At 49.0% G+C, this 21,525-nt stretch overlaps 1 pseudogene; it reads right to left on the minus strand.

Moving 5' to 3' along the window:
• Nucleotides 1-5,974: 5,974 nt before the first annotated feature.
• LOC128055733 (60S ribosomal protein L10-like) lies at nt 5,975-21,169 on the minus strand (annotated as a pseudogene).
• Nucleotides 21,170-21,525: the final 356 nt, after the last annotated feature.

Genomic DNA, 21,525 nt, shown 5'->3' on the forward strand with positions numbered 1-21,525 from the left:
GGTGGAGCAGGAGGAGGGAGGAGGAGGAGAATGGGGAGGAGCAGGAGGGAGAAAAGGAGTTAGAGAGGAGCAGGGGAAGAGACTGCCCAGTGCTCGAGCAGGGCCTGAGCATACTGCTCCTGAAGGCCTTTAGAAAGTCTGGCTTCCTCCTGGCTGAGGAGTCCCTGAGCTATCTGCACAGTAAAGGGCGATCATGCTCCATGACGCAGGGGGCGAGATACCATCAGAACGAGAATATATTTAGAAGACAGGAAGTGAGCCCTCCAGCCTGCCCTTGCCTTTACAGCGGGCATTCTCGCCTTGAGAGCCCCTTGCCTTCAGCTGATGGACAGGCTGCTGCAGGGTGACACGGAGGAAATGGCTCTGGCCATCGTGCCGATGCGTTCTTTTCTTCTCTCTCTGTCTCTCCTCACAGGCTTTGCTGGGGTTGTCCCAAAGCGATGGGGAGCCGTGACATTTTGCTAGGAACTGAGTCATTTTGCTGGATTTTTTGAGCCATGTCCCTGATTAGTAAACCTGTTTCAAAAATGGGAAAATGCACAGGGCTATTTTTAAGTGTTCTCAGCATCGATGTTCCTAATTCCTAGAACAGACATCAGTGCCTTTCTCTTTTCAAGTGTAGATAAACACTGAGCAGCTGTGTGACCTTTGGCAAATGAGACTTGCTGGGTGTCAGTTTGCTCATCTGTGAAATGGGGCTAACACTACCTATCTCAAGGGGGAAGGATGGGCCCACAGACCATGTGAACTTTCTCCCCTCCTCCCCACTGCAGTGTGCAGTGCCTGTGGGCATTCAACATGCTCATAGTTCCTCTTATTATTTTTATAAGAGTGACAGGTCCAAGGCCAGCGTGGGGACTGGGTGAACTCACCCATTTGCTACACACAGGTGTGTCTACCAGGTTAGAATCTGCCTTTGGTTGGCTACTGGGGGAAACAAAGCGAAACCAATATTTAAATCTGTCTGTCTTCTTAAATCAGCTGGATTTCCCTGGTGGCTCAGTGGTGAAGAATCACCTGCCAATGCAGGAGACACGGGTTCGATCCCTGGTCTGGGAGGATCCCACAGGCCTCGGAGCTAAAGCCTGTGTCCTGCAACTGCTGAGCCCACATGTCCTGGAGCCTACATTCCACAAAAGAAGCCAGGGCCATGGGAAAGCGGCTCGCTGCAAAGAGAGAGACAAGCCTGCAAGGCAAGAAGACCCAGCACAGCCAATAAACAAACAAACAAACAACAATAAATAAGGAAAATTAAAAAGTCATCAACCATCAGCAAACTTGGCAACGTCTTTCTAGTAATAAGCGTTTGCCAGGGTCCTCTGTGTTACCCCGTGAGAGCATCCAGAGACAAAGGAAGGAATGTGACACTGCCGTGGTAGGGGACTCTGTCCAGGGCCGACACAAATGATTGCAGACAGACACAAATGATTGCAAGGGGTCACCTCGTTCAGCTCGGGGACTATGAGGATGGCTTCTGTCCGTCACTGTCCCAGGACACCTGGGATGCAGTGATATTAGCAAGCCTGGGACAGCTGATGAGGGAGTTTTTATAGGTATGCTCTGTGTGGACACAGCCCCTTAGAGTAAGCTGCGCACAGTAGGTTACATTCCAAGAGAAACACTCCAGTGTGTCTAATATGAACTCCAGCTCCTCTCAGCTTGGTGTCCCGTGCGTGCTGGGCACGTTGCTCGGGGCTTTCATCCTCACACCCACTCTGTGGGGTCCCCACTCTGACTGTCTCAGTTTACACCTGGGGCCAGACCCTCAGCCCAGGTCCTACAGCTGAGAGAGGAGGGAGCTAGGACCTGAAGAGAGATCTTGGCATTCCTTCAGGCTTCCAAGATACACCAGGGCAGTGTGTGCAGAGACAGAGCAGGATCAACATTACTGCGGCATGTTCTGAGGCTCAGAGGAAACACTTGTAAGAAGCTTTAGCAGATTTACTCCTTCTCTGTAGTATGGGTCACTGTGTGACGTGATGTGAATTTATGCTACATGTGACATACAACACATGATTAAGTAAGTATCGGGCTTCCGCATGGCTCCACGGGTGAAGAATCCGCCTTCAATGCAGCTTTGATCCCTGGGTTGAAAAGACCCCTTGGAGTAGGAAATGGTAACCCTCTTCAGTGTTCTTGCCTGGGAAATCCCATGGACAGAGGAGCCTGGCGGGCTACAGTCCACAGAGTTGCAAAGAGTCAGACATGACTGAATGACTAAGCACAGAACACAAGTAAAGTAAGTACACACACACACACACACACACACACACACACACACACATATGTGTATATATATAAATACTGGGGCTTCCCAGGTTGCTCTAGCGGTAAAGAACCCGCCTGCCAATGAAGGTAGATTTAAGAGATGGGGGTTCGATCCCTGGATCAGGAAGATTCCCCTGGAGGAGCGCACAGCAACCCACTCCAGTATTCTTGCCTGGAGAATCCCATGACAGAGGAGCCTGGTGGGCTACAGTTCTTGGTGTTGCACAGAGTCGGACACTGCTGAAACAACTTGGCTCTCACGCATGCGTATTGATACTGGAGTGGGTAGTCAATCCGTTCTATAGGGGATCTTCCCGACTAAGGGACTGAAGCTGGGACTCCTGCATTGCAGGCAAATTCTTTACCATCCGAGCCACTAGAGAAGCCCTATACGTGTTATATAATACATGCTGAAGTATATTTACTGTATAATTGGTGTATCGGTAAATTTCCAGTCATACTTTCTTAACCAGAGGGTCAGAGCTGAACTCAAATTAGTCAATGGAGCTGACTAATTACCATTCCTCGTAAGTTCAGGCAGGAGCCACGTGGAAGCTGTTGTTGGAAGGAATCCTAGGTGAGCCTAGTGTTTAGATGACACTAGTTTGGACTATAGTCAGCCTCCATTTTCTTCATTTTGTATCTGTGTTTTCAACCAATCTTGGGTCAAAAATATTTGAAAAAAATAAACTCTAGAAAGTTTCAAACAAGCATAACTTGAATTTGCCGTGATGCAACTGTTGGCACAGAATTTGCCCTGTATCTGGACAACAGGTCATCTAGAGGTGACCTCATGTCTAAGAGAGGATGTCATAAGTTATATGTGAGTATTACACTCTTTTGTATAGGGACTTGAGCACCCGAGAATTGTGGACCAATCCCCTGGAGATACCGAGAGGATAACTGTTTTTGAATGACTGGGGAAGGAGTCCTAGGTGTGGTGGTCTGAAGGAAGCTCAAGCACAGCATTGGAGCTGGGAGGCTGGTGGGCTGGTGTGCGTGGCCTGGAGCTGACCTGAGCTGCTCAGGGGTCACAGGTCACGCTTCTCTTTTCAGAAACACAAAGTCCAGCACAGAAAGCCATATGCTAGGCTGTGATGAGCGACATGGAGCAGGGATGAGTCTCCACCAGGTGAGAGCACCATGCAGGCTTCTGAGTGGGATGGTTGTGGGGGACAGCAAGGTGAGGGGTCAGGGGCTCTGTCACCCCCTTCTCCTCCTGCCCTCAATCTTTCCCTGGAAGTTCCCACGTGCCCCGAGGGCCGTTGGTTTCCATCATGGAGCACCACCAGCGCTGCCTGGGTCTCAGGGCGGGGTAGAGCATCTGTGTAGAAGGCTGCCCTCACTGCTTAGGCTTTGGGCTTGCTTTCCCTCCATGCTCTGGAGCTGAGTGAGGGTTCTGCAACCAGGGTCATTTAGAGAGCCCTGGGGGCTGCTGGAGACCCCTGAGCCTTGTCTGGAACCCGGCTGGACACGCCCCGCTTTTTGACAGGTAACCCAGGAGGACATCAACCCTGAATATTCATTGGAAGGACTGATGCGGAAGCTAAAGCACCAATATTTGGGCTACCTGATGCAAAGAGTCGACTCAGTGGAAAAGACCGTGATGCTGGCAAAGATTGAGGGCAGGAGGAGAAGTGGGTGACAGAGGATGAGATGGTTGGATGGCATCATCGACCTAATGGGCCTGAGTTTGAGCAAGCCCTGGGAGATGGTGAAGGACAGGGAAGCCTGGGGTGCTGCCATCCATGGGGGTCTCGAAGAGTTGGATACAACTTAGTGACGAACAACTGCAACAACAGAGGTGCAGGAAGTGAGATCTGAATTCTCGTTCTAGCTGTGTGGCCTCAGACAAGTCATTCACCTCTTGGAGCCTCGATTTTATCATCTTTCCAATGGGGATAATAATATTTATTGCTATCGTGCAAGGAGGAATAAGTGACATGAGAGAGTTATGTAAGGTGCCCAGCACTGTGCCTGGCACAGAGAAAGTATCTGATAAACAGAAACTACTATTAATGAAATGCAGCAGTTTGGGATGAGAGATTTGGCTTCTTTAACAAACCTGTCTTGGAGAGATTTTTACATCCTGCTGTACTGTGCTAAAGAGACAACTAAATTCCTGTTTACATATAAACCTAAACCCTCTTATTCTAACTGTGCCACCACCTTAAAAGACATATATTTATGCTTTCGGTTTTAGCTGTTCATATGTTTAAAAGTGGCACACACTTCCAGTGTGATTATGCTAATGTACACAGGAGTTTAACAACTGTGCTCTCTTCTCTAACCATCTATTTGAACTACATTGTGCAAATAAGATGTTATCTTAAATAAGCTCCTAATATAACTCAGTAATCACTATAATGCTTTTTGGTGAAATTGTGGTGTTATTACTGAATTTAGTCATGAGTCTCAGATACTGAACCTTCGAACAAACACCAGCAGTGCCCAGTTGCTGAGTTCCCAGCCAGGAGGAGATGGACGTGGCTGTTCTGGTAGGCTGGAAAGGGGTGAGGGGCGGCTGGCACGTGCGAGGTCCTGGGTCTGACACCCACAGGAGAGGGTGAGCCAGGGTGTAGGATCGTACCTGTCGGAGGGAGGGTCACCCTTATCAGAAGCCTCATCACCAAGTGGAGAAGGAATAAGCACTGCATGCCCACACATTCCAGCCACAGGAAGGCTGATTCACGAAGTGGAATGCGGGCCGGGAAGGACTTCAGCCAGCTCCGCGGGTCCTCTCTGCCCGGCAGATGCCATCTGCACCGCCTCCCGGGAACTTTGCTTTGCAGGTGCCTTTCTCTGACTGTCTTAAGGGGTGACTCAGTTTATCTTCACATTCAGTTCAGTTCAGTCGCTCAGTCGTGTCCGACTCTTTGCGACCCCATGAATCGCAGCACGCCAGGCCTCCCTGTCCATCACCATCTCCTGGAGTTCACGCAGACTCATGTTGCATTAAAGAAATAGGAAAGCAACACGGGTGCGTGCATGTGTGTGTGCTCAGGCGTGTCCAGCTCTTCGCGATTCCATGGACTATAGCCCACTAGGCTGCTGTGTCCATGGGATTCTCCAGGCAAGACTGCTGGAGTGGGTTGACATTTCCTCCTCCAGGGGATTTTCCTGACCTAGCACTCAAACCCAGGTCTCCTGCAGCTATTGCATTGGAGAGGGATTTCATTACTGTCGAGCCACCTGGGAAGCCCTGGAAAACAGAACATCGAGGGGCAAATGGAGGATTTAAAAAATATACTAATACCTGTCTGTTGCTTCCTCCCTCCTTTCTTCATGTGTCCCTTCCTTCCCTGTTTGCTCTGAGATCTGGGAAAAGCCTCAGCTTCCTCATGGGTAAATATATAGGTAATAATATGGATGATATTATGGATAGAGTTGTCTTCCCCAGATTCACAGACTGAAATCCTAATTCCTAGGACCTCAGACCTGACTGTATTTGGAGACAGAATTTTTAAAGAAATGACTGAGGTAACATGAGGTCACATGGTGGGCTTAACCCACCATAAGTGGGGGGAGATTAGGGCATAGAAACACACAGAAGGGTGATCACATGAGGACACGGGGAGAAGGCAGAGCGTCTCTAAGCCAAGGTGAGAGGCCTCAAGGGAAACAAACCCTGCTGACGCTTTGATCTCAGACTTCCAGTCTCAGAATAAATTCTTGTTGCTTAAACCACCTGGTCTGTGGTGCTTTGTCACGGCAGCCCCAGCACATCAATATAGATGTAAATCTCCAGGTAGAGAAATGTCACTTCTCGCTGCTGCTTACCCAGGGTTGGGGCAGCTGGGAGTTAGGCAAATGCAGTTGGGTCTCGAGAGGGGTCTGGAGCCTGTGGTCTGGGAACCAGCACTTGTCTGGCTGGCTGTCTTCACAACCTCGATGTTCTCTGGTCTGCCTTTGGGGAGGAGTGTGTGCTGCTAGCTTCCTCTGCCCCAGGCACTGTATGTTCTTGGCAGAGTTTGTCCATTGAGCAGGTAAATGTGATGGGAAGGAGAGCCTGGTGACTTATTAAGTGGCGTTGAAAGAGCGAAGAGAAAAACCGGAGACAGACTCACCGCGGTGACAGGAGGGGAATGCGGTTACTGCTGTGGGGTTAGAAGGGCGCTGAGCCGTGAGCTGGTCCAGACCATGCATCTCACAGCGGGGAACTGGGGCCCCAGAGGAAAGGAGACTTATCTAAGACAGGGCTAACTCTAGGCCACCCATCTCCTGAACATTGCTGGCGATGCTTTCCTGGGATTGTCCTCATTCGGAGAATAGGAAAGGAAAAGAAGAGGTTCATTTCATATTCACAAATGCCTAATGCAGAGAACACAACACATTTAAACCCTCAAAGTCTCCCAGTGGAATGGCTTAAGTTCGCTCTTTGCTGTGTGGAGGAGTCATTGCTGTTGTTCTTCAGCCATTCAGTTGCTCAGTCATGTCCAACTGTTTGCGACCCCTTGGACTGCAGCATGCCAGGCTTCCCTGTCTTTCATTATCTTCTGGAGTCTGCTCAAACTCAAGTCCATTGATTCAGTGGTGTCATCCAACCATCTCATCCTCTGTCACCCTCTTTTCCTCCTGCCCTTGGTCTTTCCCAGCATCAGGGTCTTTTCCAGTGACTCGGTTCTTCACATCAGATGGCCAAAGTATTGGTGCTTCAACATCAGTGCTTCCAAAGAATATTCAGGGTTGATTTCCTTTTAGGCTTGACTGGTTTGATCTCCTCAATGTCCAAGGGTCTCAAGAGTCTTCTCCAGGACCACAGTTTGAAAGCATCAATTCTTCGGTGCTCAACCTTCTTTATGGTCCAACTCTCAGATCCACACATGACTACTGGAAAAGCCACAGCTTTTAACTATACAGACTTATGTCAGGAAAGTGATGTCTCTGCTTTTTAATATGCTGTCCATTTGTCAGAGCTTTTCTTCCAAGAAGCAAGCATCTTTTAATTTTGTGGCTGCAGTCACTGTCTGCAGTGATTAGAAACAGTTAAATGTTATCATCCATCTATTGTGTGTGAATGACTGTGAAGGTCAGGAAAACAGGCAACGAGCTTATCTCGGCTCATCTGAGAATGACCCTCATCGCCGGCATTGTTTATGTTCTTTGGGACCTGCGGCTCCAATCATACCAGTACTTTCTCCTGATGAAGCGGAGTGAGGGTTATAGGAGGAGGGCAGGGTAGTATAAGCACTGTTGCCTACCGTGGAAAATGCTGGAACGCCTGTTTTTGCTGAGTCCCTCCTAGATCAGGGCGCCTCAACCTGGGTCTTGCTCCTGCAGCCCTGTCCTCGGTCCTGCTCTGGAGAGGAACACAGCCACTCACAGGCCACATCTACACCACCTAACGGGCCAACGTTAAACGTTAAACACCCCTTAAACGCCCTGGCATTACCCTTAAGAGGTAGTCTGATGAATGGGCTTAGTGACCTTTATCAGATGGAAGCAAAAACGGAGAGACGGGATGAGGGCCTTTGCTGGGGTTCAACTAAGTCCCGCAAACCATCACATCTGCTAATGGGGAGCCCACGGCGTGTGGCACGTCTGTGGGTCTGCTCAACTTGTGGGAGAGGAAGTGGAGGGACAGAGGAGCTGGGGGACCCTCACAGCCAGGGTCACCCCACCAGGGGATGGGCTGAGCTGGGACTCACACTCAGACCTGCCCTGTTGCCAGGCTGTGTGCCCTCTTCATGTGACTGCATTGCCCCCATGGGGGTATTTCCTGAAAGCCTGTGACCTGCTGGGGCGTGGAGAGAAACCAGAGCTGATCCCCGAACTGGGCCCACAGCCTGGCACCAGGAGGCTCTCCCGGAAACCCTGGGTGGGGGTAGGCAATGACATGGGGGGCACATGCCTTTTAAATCGGAAGTTCACCTCTGAAAAAAGAAATAATCATTGCTCCCCATTTAAAAACATAAAGTAAAAAGCAGAGAAGAAAACGTACTCCTTGTGTTTTCACAACCGGAAGCTCACTGCCATTTCTCTTTCGTGTATTTTGTTTTGCTCTACTTTTTTTCTTTACACAATAATTTTCTTACCTTGTTGTAATGATCCCTTGATGGCAGGCTTAGGTAGACAGAATCTAAGTTTTTCTCATTTTCCATTTTATCCCTTCATAGACATGCAATTGGTGCTCAATAATTGTTTGTTTTTTTTTGACAGGAAAGTAGGATTTGTTGGTGGACATGAGTAAAGAGGGGCTTCTCAGATGACAGTAGTGGTAAAGAAACTCCCTGCCAATGCAGGAGCTTCGGGTCTGAGCCCTGGGGTGGGAAGATCCCTTGGAAGAAGGCGTGGCAACCCACTCCAGTATTCTTGCCTGGAGAATCCTATGGACAGAAGAGCCTGGCGGGCTACAGTCCATGGGGTCACACAGAGTCAGACACGACTGAAGCAGCTTAGCATGCAGGCAGGTGTAAGGAAGGGACGGCAGCCATTTGTCCAGGGGGCCACGATTAGGGATGCATTTAACCCCACAACCATCTGAAAGGAGACACCTTTTCTGCCACCATGTTTTAAAATTCATCTACATTAAACTCCATAAATCCCCATTTCTGGGAGACGAGAATCTTCTGGCGGCCAGGGAACTTGAACATGGCCGCGGGGAGGGTCTTACCTCCCCCTTGTTCTGCAGCTTGGTGCAAGTGGACATAATGACTTGGCCCATGTGGACCCTGGCCACTGCGCCCTGGCTCTTTCCAGAGGCACTGCGCACACCTGCCTGGAGCCTGTCAGATCCAATCAGCTCCAGCGTGGACAATGTCTTGTGGATTCAGGTGATGTGGATGGGGTGGAGCTGCACGCAGATACGAGAGCCATCTTTGCCACAGCTTTTCACCAGGTACGTGTCAGCACAAATATGAGCAGCCTCCAGGGCTTCAGTGGGAACTTTCTCACTTTCATCTCCTTCCACCCCAGGTCAAATATGTGGATCGTAGCATCAGGGACACCTCAGGAGAAGCGAGACTTTGCATACAGCTTGTTCTTACGATACCGATACTGATAATGTCAGGCTGGGTGGCAGCCCATGGTGACACCAGGATCTTCAATAGTGAGTCGAAAATCTGCTGGGAGGCACTGAGACTTGCTGCTGTCCACTGGGAGCTCAATACATGGGAATTCCTCCCAGCAATGGGAAACGTCTAAGAATGGAAGGACCTGCCCCCACGGGTGGGAATACTCCATCCCTGAGGAAATTCAAGGAAAAGTTAGATGACCTCCTGATGGGAGTGTGGAAAGAGGATACTGTGACAGGGGGATTTCCAAATCTGATGGAACCTGGGTCTGGTGGAAGGGCCAGGCCTTTCACAGGGAGCGGGAAGCTTTCCAAATGGAGCAGAAGCAGCTCTCTCGTCAGTCTGCCTCCTGCCCGATAAGGGTGTTCGCTGTGTCGAGGGCTCGGCTAGAAATCCATCCAAACTAAACTGAGGGTTTGTGGGCACAGTGGTTGGAGCAGGGCTATTCCCTGCAGAGCGTTGTCTTTCCATCACAGCTGAGACCAAAGCCTGAGAATCAGGTTTTGTGTGATGCCAGTAACCCTGCCTCCCAGCTGGAAGGGAAGATCTATTTACATAGAAAGTCAGTAACAATAGGGACCGATTTGTGGTTAAGCCACAGTAAGAAGTCTGAAATGGGCTGGGTGACCCTGCATTAGGGTTGCTGGGTAGGACCTGGACATTTAGAGATGTGGGCCAGAAATCAAGGCAGGGTGTCTGATGGGTGAAAAGGGCCCTGAGTGACTCTCAGCTGCAGGGAGGAAGGCGGCTTGAGAAGAGGTAGGAGACCTCCACATTGCGAGGTCCTTCCTGCCCAGCCCGCCTCCCCTGGACAGTGCTTCCTGGACAGCTGGCTGCTCTCTCATCCTTGCCTAATTCTGATAGTGTCTAGCAGGAGAGGGGCTCGGTACAAGCGCAGAAAACAGTGTTAGTTGCTCAGTTGTGTCCGACATTTTGAGACCTCATGGACTATAGCAGGCTCTTCTGTCCATGAGATTCTCCAGGGAAGAATACTGGAGGGGGCTGCCATTTTTTTTCTCCATAGGATCTTCCCAACCCAGGGATGGAACCTGGGTCTCCCGCATTTCAGGATGTGAATTTTCCAGTGTGCTGGGCTTCAAGCTGAGGAAGGACCTGAGAAGTTGGAAGAAGGGGAAAGAGAGGGATGGAAGGATGGAAGGCTGCTGCAAAGGAAGGCCGCTTGGCTGTGAGTATGAGAGAGAGGGAGTCAGAAATGAAATGCTCGCTCCTTTCCAGCTGGGGGTGGGTGGGTTCCGGGAGAGCGGGTGAGTTACCAGAAAGGGGCGGCCGATGTCTACTGCGTGTTCTCTGCTTCTGTTGACATGTCAGGAGCCCCCGATGGCTTGTTGGCCTGGCTGGGGATGCAGACACTTTTGGATGGATGGAGACCACGGGAAGCGATGAGTCAACCCTCAGCTGTTTGCTGAGTACCAGCCATTCAGCAAGCAGTGTGTCGGCTTCACGAACATGATCTGTTCTAAAACCACCCCCCAGGGAGGCAGGCCAGGACCTGCCAGCCTGAGGAGGAAACTGCCAAGAGGACCGTGTGAATCTCTAGGTGCCAACAAGGAGCTCTGGGGTGGATCCTGAACCCTCCTGATCCCCAAGCCTATGCCCAGATGGTGTGTGATGGAGCCCTCCTCATGCTTGGCAGGTCCCAGGAGCAGTCTCTAGGTTGTGTAAGCGCTGTTCCCTCTGTGGGTCAGCATTTGAACCCCTCCCTCTGATGGGAGACTCAGAGGGCGGCAGAAAGGAAGGAGGCAGGGGCCATTCTGGCGGCCCTTGTCCATTAAGGCCCGGGGCTCTAAAGACGCTGCTGCTAGCCTGCCTCCCACTGAGGGGAAATGCAACATGCTTTTGACTTTATGTGGTTAAATTGAGGTTAAGCCAAGTTCTGTGTAGCTGTTTCTACACATATTAGGAAAACCAAACAGCTGCAGGGCTGGTGTCAGCAAGATCCCTGAACCTGTTTGAACCTGGCTGGGCCAGCTTCGTGTGAGTTGTGGCCGTGGCTGCGTCTATTGAAACAGTGCTGAAGGGGCACTCACACTCCCCACCGCCCTACCCACCCTTCTCATTCGCATCCCCCATCCCAAACCCTTCATCAGCCCCTTTCTCCAGAAAAGGCGGAGGAAAAATTACCCTTGTTGGATGCCCATCGAAGGGCTGCCTGTGTCCTGCACGCTGACGACGTTGTTTAAGACTGTGCCACCTCTGTGAAAATATTGGTTCTGTCGTGATGCCAAGATTTCTGAGTTAGCTATCAACCAGGTCTCCTTGTGCAAACTCAATCTGCTTTCGGAAAGATTTAATCAGCATGAGATCTTTCTTAGAAAATGGTCACAGTGCTTGTGTGCCCGTCTCCTCTGTTCCCTGCTGGCCACCAGCAGCCACTAGGGTAGGAGCCACAAAGCTTGGGGCTTGGGCATTATGACATAGCCAAGGGCTGGGGAGGGCTTCCCTGGTAGCTTAGTCGGTAAAGAATCTGCCTACAATGCAGGAGACATAGGTTCGATACCTGGGTTGGGAAGATCCCTTGGAGAAGGAAATGGCAACCCATTCCAGTAGTCTTGCCTGTGAAATCCCATGGACAGAGGAGCCTGGTGGGCTGTATGTCTGTCCACAGGGTCGCAAAGAGTTGGACATGACTGAATCGACACGCACACACGCAAAGGGCTGAGGAATTCTTTCTCCAACAGTCTGGGAGAGAGGACAACTCTAATTCTTCCTGGAGTGTCTTTAGAGACCATCATTTAGAGAATATTGTTAAGCCAAGTATTAAAAAGGAAAGTGTTAGAGTGGAGGAGGAGATTCATTGTTTGCATTTAAACCTTTGTTGTTTAGATTCAGAGACTCTCATTAATGAAGTCAAGACTTTAAACCATGGGTATCCATTAGCTTGGAAAGGAAAATTTAATGGTATTTCCTTTGATGTAATCACCATGGAAAATAGTGTTATAATTCCAAGGTGCTAAGCAAACTTTGCAATCTGTTTTTTTTTTTTTTGTAAAATAATTCTATACAGATATGTAGATTGACAGGTGAAATTTATTTGGGAATGAGGTTATTTAAGCCATTAATTTACTTAGGATTAGAAGAGATTATTTACGACTACTAAAAATAAATAAGGAGATTAAAATTTATGTAACCATCAGATTGACATTTTTTTTAAGAAAACTTAAGCACAGCCAGAAATTAGTGACAAAATTAGTGGAGCTTTGAAGTAACTGATTTAATATGTAGAATATACAAAGGACAATGGTTGGATGGACTCATCCGATAAATTTCCTTTTTCCTTTCTTCACCGCCAACCCCATCCTGTTACTGTGTCCAGTTGCTTAAACATGACTGTTTTGAATTATGGATTTTCAGCAGGGAGGAAATTAATAGAGAAATATGTACTTGAAGCAGTGGGCTGGGAAGTTAGATTCTCAGCTCATTACTTCTCTGTTCCTAACTTCCTGTGTGACCCGGGTCAAAGCAATTCACCTCTCTGAGCTGCAGCTTCTGTCTGCGAAGGACTATTGCTTGTCAGCTGCTGTAGGCGGGGTGGGGGAAGAAAAACAAGGGAAGGGCTGGGGGACATTTGGCTGGGAAGCAGCAGAGGAGTCATAGACGGCTCCCGCGAATCCTCCATGCCTCTGATTTTGGCCCTTTCTCTGGACTGATGTTTGTAATCTGTGGTCCCATTACAAACCTGTGGATAACACGCCCTGTTACTCCAAAATATTGAAAGCAAATAGTAACTCAAGATAATGCAACGTGAGCAACACGAAGGTCAGTGAACCCAGAAGCAGAAAATATCCCCGAGTGTTAAACACGATGGCACACGATGCTTCCAGAAGCGTTCATGAATTCCTGCTTTGTGGCAGCAAGAACCGGCCGGAGAAATGAAGGCCGGGGTATCTCAGGGCAGTGCCGCGATCCTGTCAGATGTGCACACTGGCCCCAGTTGCTAAAGCGCTTCATGGCTGATAAGGTGCTAGTCACAGAGATGGGAACTAAATTTATAGTCGGCTTTTGTGGAGCCAATTTCCATGTTGTGCTGCCGGAGTTGAAAACGCAAGGAAATGTGCTTGAAGCCAAAATTGGCTTTGTGGCTCCAGTTTCCTCAGCTCAGCACCACCTGCCTCCAATCAAACTGTCCAATTACAGGAAACAATTGTTTTCTTGCTTTCTGGGAAGTGAAGAAATTCATCCAGTAAAGGACTGATTTCTAAATGTTTCTCCCCCACCTCACCCCTTTTTTAAAAAAGATAAAAGAACAGAAATTAACAGCAGATCCAGAACATCAACACTGTTTCAGGGTGGGGGAGAAAGTGTTTCCCTAACAAATTACTTTCAGAGTTCAAAAACCAGAGTGATGTGGCCCATGCATTATGATGCGATGGACCACAGACCCCGGGTCTGTAATTACCTCTGATAATAATGTTATTAGCCACTCAGAAGAAAAGGTTCTCCCTTTTAAGATGTGAGGCAGTAATTAAAGGCTGCAAATTTCACAGGTGAAATCTTGCAGAAAGTACGATTTTAAAGTCAAAGAATTTAGTGATCCACCTCTGGTTAATTAAACTTTCTTCTCAAAATAAAATCTTGTATTTGAAACAATGAAATCGGCGGCAATGATACTATTTATCTCTGAGGCCAAGTCTTATTTCTTTAAACTTCAAACTGACTTGCTTGAGCTGATTTCTCTGAAATAGCTGAAATAACAGCAGAGAAGTTGAAGGGAAAATAAACCACTGGCCACGTGGAGATATTTAGCATGCATTGAGCAAGGGTAATAATTATAGTACATGCTTTCCTCTGGCAGGTAATATTTTCATGGAACAAACAGACAAACTTCCCTTGATGTGTTTCTGTGTCATCTCCTGAATTTTCTTTTGCAAATTAAAGAGAACGGCTCAATATTTCATGATTCAATAAAGGTCATGACCTCATGAAAATCACTTATAAGCAGTGTTCCACATGATTTTTCTTTAAGGTATTTACCCATGTGAGGCTACCTCCAAAATCTCACATATACAACATTGATTTTTGCCACATTCTAAATCCACTTATGTCTTATTTCAAAGCAACTGTCCCGCTCCGCTCCATGAGTTCTCCTACATACAGGCCTTGTCATTGTTGTCATTCAGTCACCAAGTTGTATCTGACTTTTTGTGACCCCGTGGATTATAGCCCGACAGGCTCCTCCCTCCATGGGATTCTCCAGGCAAGAGTACTGGAGTGGGTTGCCATTTCCTTCTCCAGGGGATCTTCCCGACCCAGGGATTGAACGCGCATCTCCTGCACTGGTAGTCGGATTCTTCACTGCTGAGCCACCTGGGAAGCCCTTACGGGTGTTAGCTCAGAAGAAACACTGTTCTCCTCCTCCAGGAAGCCTTCCTTGATCAGATCAGGTAGAGACCATCTCTCACCTTCTGCCCCTGCTCTAGTCCTGTTTCGGGTTCTGGCCTGGGTAGTGATTTTCACTTCTGAAGTGTAAAGAAACTCTTCAGGAATAGAAATTCATAGGAAACCAGGCTGTTTCTCAGTAAAAATGAATAAGGGATGGCTTTCCTCCTATTTATTTCTTCTGAGTTCCCTTAGAGAGAGGGCTTCCCAATTCAGGAGCCACAGGAGACATGAGTTCAATCCCCGGGTCAGGAAGATCCCCTGGAGGAGGAAATGGCAACCCACTCCAGTATCCCTGCCTGGAGAATCCCATGGACAGAGGAGCCTGGTGGTTGCAGTCCAGGGGGTCCAAAAGAGTCAGATATGACTGAACAACTGAGCACACTCACCCTTAGAGAACTTTTTCTCTTCTCCATATCCCCAGGTGGTGGTGGGAATCTAGGACTCCAGCCTGATCACCTTTTCCATTCATTCTGCAATTCTGGGCGACCTCATGCCCACTCATGACTTCATCTCTAACCTTTGGTCTCCACAGCACAAACCTGTGTTCTCCTCCTTGTGCTCTGGGGGTCTGGGGTGAGATGCTGAGTGCACAGGCTCTAGGGAGAGGCCGGTACTCCTGTGGCCTCAGAGCTGATGCTTGCTCTCCCAGAGTCTTACTTTTCTTACCAAATGGGGGGTGGGGTGGGTGGGATACCAGTGAGTTTATTAATCTGGAGAAATCCCTCCTCACTCTTCACCCTCATCTGGGCCTAAGCATCATGGCTGGAGGCTCTCTCTGCCTGCCCTGCCCACCCCCAGCACCCCAGCCTTGCACCGCTCACAGCCAACCTGCTTCTGTGTCCAGCAGGGACTTGAGCTCTTTTCAACCAGAGCCACTGGCTGGGGCCGAGTGTCCCTTGGCTTTGTTCCCTTTGGTGAGGGGTGTCGACAAAGCACCCAGGAAATCGTCCCTGAATGATCAGATCTGATTTCAGCAATGGTCTGTGCTCCTTCTTCACCCCGTGCTCTTTATCCATAAGAACAAATTTCGGATTCTGCAAATCGGCCACTTGACGGAGATCTGGTGACTCAGGAGAGAACTGGGGCCTGGGGGCTTTCCAGCCACCTAGTTAGATGAAACCACACAGCGACCTTCCCTCCCCGCGGGGTGACCTAGTTCTCAATTCCTGTAGTCTCGGAGCCCTCGTTGCAGAATTCTGATGAGGCTGGGCCGGTTCACCGCTGGGGTTTGATGAGAAAAGGGAATTGAGATGGAGGTGATTGATTTGGACCTTGAGAAGCTGTGGGGATGTTGCCCTTTTTTTTTTTTTTCTGGCAGTGGGAACTAGTCTGTGGGAAGGGGGCTTCCTGTGACCCCCCTCTCTGTCGGGGCCTCTCGGGAGTTCTGCTCCATCCCCGTGGGATGAGATGGGAAGGCTGCCCTGACACACGGTACGGGAGATTGATTATCTCGGCTCTTGCAGCCTCTCTGGGTGAGTTTCCCAATTAGAAGGAAAAATCGCCGACAATCCTACTTCCACCCAGATCCCCATTTTGCTCTTTAGAGCTGAAGTGGAAATTGAACTCCGTGCGTCTCGCCTGATTGAGTTTGTCTCCCAGACAGTCGGGCTGGGGCCACGGCTCCTCTGGGTTGGTGGGTAGATGTGGGTCATCCTTGTGCCCGGCAGGGCCGAGGGGGCCAGCAGAGACTGCTGCCTCTCTGGTGGGAGGTGCTTTCTCATCCCTCTTGGCAGTAAAGAGAAGAGGAGATGCTACAGTGGGCAGATTCCTTTTCTCCTCCACTCTCTCTCACTCATCTTAAAGTCCCTCCTCCATGAACCTTTTCCTGACTGTTCCCTGAAGCCTCCTTCCTCCAGTCTCTCTCCTCTAACCTCCCTGGCATGCTGGAGGCCCTCATTGGGAAACTTCTCAGGCTGCTTGTGGTTTTCTGCTTCCTCATCAGCCCCCTCACCACCTGGCAGCCCCTGGGGGGCAGGATTCGGGGTAAACACAGGGCCCAGAGCCCATGACCACGCAGAGCAGACTTGGCAGGAAGGAAAGGACCAGTGGTGATTAGCCCTCTATACCCAGTGGACTATTCGAATCTTTTGAAGACTTTTTAAAATAATGCAGAAGTCCTGGGCCCCCTGAACCAATGGGATCAGAATCTCTGGGCATCAGCATTTAAAAAGCACCCCCTGTCCCACAGGGTGGGTTTTTCCATGCAGGCCTGGAGGAGTAGGATGGCCCCAAAGGGCAGGAAGCAGGCTTTGGGTCTCGGTCTGGTCTTCCCTCCTGACTTTGTTTTCCTTACTTAAAAGGATGAGATTGGCTGGATTCTAGATATGACATGTAAAGTACCTATGAGGGAATATGCACTCAGTAACTCTTGATCCTGTGGTTGCAAATGCTTGGTGCACATAGGATTTAAGCCTGTAAGATTTGGAGTCAGGCAAGGCCGGTCTGAGTAAGTTACTAAACATCGGAAACTGGACAGGCTGCTTGACCTCAGCCGTCACATCTGTGAAAGGGATTTCATAATATTCCCCACATCACAGATGTGTGAGGATTAAATGAGCTAAGCCATTCAAGTAATACAATTTGATAATCAGTAGAGAGTAAGGAAATGGCAACCCACTCCAGTGTTCTTGCCTGGAGAATCCCAGGGACGGGGGAGCCTGGTGGGCTGCTGTCTATGGGGTCGCACAGAGTCGGACACGACTGAAGCGACTTAGCAGCAGCAGGAGCAGTTATTAATGTTACTTGTAGGGTAAGTGCTGACTGAGGTTTATAGGAGAAAAAACAATTTGATGATGACAAATAAGAATTGTGGTTATTTGGACTTTTCTTCTAAAGCATATCACTTTAAGGATAAGTCATGTGACTTTCAGAGATGGAAATATTGATTAGACTTATTCTATTATGTGATCTCTATTTGTGAACTCTCAACACATCTCCGGAGTGGAAACACATTTTCATTTGCTAATTTCTGATAACAAGGCAAAAAGTTTTCTTGTGTGTGTGTGTGTTTGTTCAGTCGTTCAGTTGTATGCAACTCTTTGCTGCCCCATTGACTGCAGCCCTCCTCTGTCTGTGGAATTTTCCAGGCAAGAAAACTGGAGAGGGTTGCCATTTTCTACCCCAGGGGATCTTCCCCACCCAGGAACGCAACATCTCTTGTGTCTTCTGTACTGGCAGGTGGATTCTTTACCACTCGGCCACCTGGGAAGCCAAAAAGCTTTCTTAAATAGACAATTACATTTTTAGAGAGGTGGGAACTGAAACACTAATTCTGACTTTTGCTCAGCTTGTCCTCCCTCTGACTGTAATCCACTCTGAGGACCACACTCTTCTTCTGGCTGCTAACTTGTGAGGGTCTTAGCCAGACTGAGCTGTTACACATAGGTGACCCTGGTAGAGATTTTGTTTGGGATTGAGCCTGTGAGCCAGGAGTCAGAGTTTTCCATCTCCTGGGTTTCATTCCCCACTAAGGTTAATGGAGCCTGGGAGGCCACCATTCAAATGCGTGCAGTTTAGCTTTCCAGTACGAGGATGAACGAATGGATTCCTGCTGTGAAAAACCAATTCAATGCTTAAAAATAATGGGAAAAGTTATGAATGTCTAATTCCATTGTCTGTTGGTCTGAGAGCTGCGACCTGAGTGATAGGATAAGCCTTCTCCCAGAGAAAAAGTGTCAGTCACTCAGTCGTGTCTGTTTCTTTGTGACCTCGTGGACTGTAGCCCACAAGGCTCCTCTGTCCATGGGATTTTCCAGGCAAGAGTACTGGAGTGGGTTGCCCTATCCTTCTCCAGGGATCTTCCCAGCGAATGAACCCAGGTCTCCTGCCTTGCAAGTAGATTCTTTACCACTGAGCCATCAAGGAAGCCCTTTCTCCCAGAGAGTACCCAGCTATTTCTGACGTTCCCCCGAAATTGCCCAAGGACCAGGTCACATGAGATCACTGGCCTCTTCCACCCAGGGCTGCTGCCCATGAATGAATGGGCTGGCGTCTTACTGCTGTCATTGTTGGCCTGGAGAAGGCCACTGTCAGAGCAGGGTGCTACCTCCAGGGGTGCCCCAAGCTTCCAGCCTGCAGGGGGGCCAGCAGGTCCTGGGTTTACTGCAGACACAGATGAGTGGATGGTCTCTTCCCAGGGATCCCCGGGTCTGAGGCAGACCGCCTGGCTCCACATCCTCCCTGGGGTCCAGTAAGTTGCTCTGCAGGCTCCTCTCCTCTTGGGCAAAACCCCAGGACAGTGAGGAGGATACTACGTGGTCCCCTTGATCCTCCTCTTGACCCCTCCCACTCTCCCACCCCTAAACACCTCCTTACAAAGCGCCACCCTCTGCGAGTCCGTGAATGCAAACGGGTGTGGATGTATGCCTGTAGGGAAGTGTGAAGCAGGCCAGGCCTTAGCTCCGCCAACCGAAAATTCCCTCTTTCATATGTAAAATCCAAACTCAACTCATTAAGCCACTGACAAAGATAGCATGACTTGGTAATGCCTTCCTAGAGAGCGATTTGGCAATATTGATCAGGAGTCTTAAAAATGTTCACAGCCTTTTGCTCAGCATTTTAACTCTAAGGAATTTATGCTCAGGAACTATTTCGATATGCTTATAGAGATCTGTGTTCCAGGATTTCGTCTCAAAATGTATCTCCCTAGACTATGAGTAAAATTGGAAATGAACAACCTTAATGTCCAAAATAGAGGAAGAATTAAATCAATCCTGGTGTTTTCACATATATAATAAAATAGTTTAAGCCCATTCAAGTCGCACTGATGTGTAGTTAAGGATACAGGGAGATGTTTACCTTGTAACGTAAGAGTTAAACTGTTCCATGACTGTAGGTATAGTGTGTGCCTAATGAGGTAAAATTATACCTTTATATATAGCCTATATTTACATGTGTGTGTGCTGTGTGTATCATAAAAACAGACGAAAGACAATGCACAGGAATATGGACAGTGGCTATACATGGGTAATGAGACAATAACGTAATTTTCTTTTTCATAATACTCTATTTCCCCCTAACTTTTTAGAATAAACATGTATAACCTAAAAAACACTTTATAATGATTCAAGCAACAGAAGGTAACAGAAGCTCATGAGATCATTCTGCTGCCGAGAATGCAGGCTGCGTTGCCCCAGGTCTCCTTTGTGGGGGACCCCTCAGGTCGGCTCCCCTGCTCATCAGCTCCCCCATTGTTGATGCTGCAGGTTTTCTCAGGGAGACAGAGAGGCAGAGACGGACTTGTGTGAGCCTCGGCCCCAAGCCTGAAAGAGCCATCGTCCCTCTGCTGTCCCAGGAGCAGTGGACAGCACGGGTTCTGGGTTCGGCTAACTCTGTGCTGGCTCCCAGCTCCACTTGTGTACGTGGACCTCCTGCCTCTAAGAGCCTTACTTTCCTCATCTGTACAATAGGGACAGCAGTACCACCGGCAGGAATGTAACTGAGACGTGATGTGAGCTTCGTGCTGTCCCTGCCATGCAGGAAGTGCCCTGTAATTGGTGTGCATCTGTGTTCCTGTGCGCATGTGTTATATATATTTGTATATATAACAAATATACCTGTGTTTGGGTATATTTCCTCATCTGATAGGGCTTCCCTGGTGGCTCAGAGGGGAATGTGTCTGCCTGCAATGTGGGAGACCTGGGTTCGATCCCTGGGTAGGGAAGATACCCTGGAGAAGGAAATGGCAACCCATTTCAGTATTCTTGCCTGGAGAATCCCATGGACAGAGGAGCCGTAAGCTACAGTTGACAGGGTCACAAAGAATCGGACACAACTGAATAACTTTCTTTTACTTTCTCATCTGATAAATGGATCCAAGATAATTTTCCCTATTCACTTCTTAGAGCTTTGGATTAATTTATATAAGAAGATAGAATAAATAAGTACTAACATTTTGTTGCCAGGTGGGGCAAGTTGGGTCTCTTTGTGCTGAGAAAGAGAAGGGGTCATGGAAAGGGCTCTCCATCTCAGGGTGGGCAGAACTGTTGTCACTGTCCCCTCTTCATAGCGGAAGTGGAGGAGGCTGCCGGCCAGTTCTTAGAATCTTCTGCATCCACTCTCCTCATAGCTGCATGGCTGGACCACGGCCTCCTACTCTGGGCATGATTGGCTACGTAAACAGCTGCAGATACAATCTCACCCCCTCAGTGAGGGGATGATGCCCTCGAGAGAAGGCTAAAGCCTCTTCCTCCGCTCCGCCTCCTCTTCCTCTTCGCCATGGCAGTGTAGGGCGTGGATGAAGATGAAGTCCAGATGTTACCTGGGAGCTCAGGGCTTACTGTGGCCCTCCCTTTGCTGCTGGTTCCCTCCTGGATGCTCAGTGTGCAGAAGCTGCCATCTGTGTGCCTGGCCTTCCCCCTTTCTGGAAACCTCTGCTGTGGCTGAGAAGGGCCGGCTGGAAGGGAGGCTACTGTGGGTGTGGCTGCATTGCTAGCAGCTAAAGCCGTGATGGGCTCATAGGCCATCCTGGCCACGGGCCTAAGTGCCATGGCCGAATAATCTCACGCTTGCATCCTAGGGTGATGCCAACAAGAATCACAGCGTACAAGGCCAAATGCAATTGCTTTAAAACAGACAGATGAGCTTGGTTCAGGTGGTGCCAGAGGCTTCTTGATTTCAGCAGAGAGTTATTCTGTGCACTTTTATACTACCACCCAATAAAAATGCAACTGTTCAGAGCGCCATTAAGTTGTAGTTTTAGGAGTCACTGTCGAAGAGAGCAGGCCAGAAATTTAACCCGATTTGCAAACTAATTGGAGCTGCTTTTTTCAAAGCCACGTCCAACCTTCAAGTCTGGGTGCTTTCTTTTTCTTGACAGTGTGTTACTCTGAATGTTTCGAATCAA

The sequence above is a fragment of the Budorcas taxicolor genome, chromosome 11 (genome assembly GCF_023091745.1).
Source record: "Budorcas taxicolor isolate Tak-1 chromosome 11, Takin1.1, whole genome shotgun sequence".
Taxonomy (NCBI): domain Eukaryota; kingdom Metazoa; phylum Chordata; class Mammalia; order Artiodactyla; family Bovidae; genus Budorcas; species Budorcas taxicolor.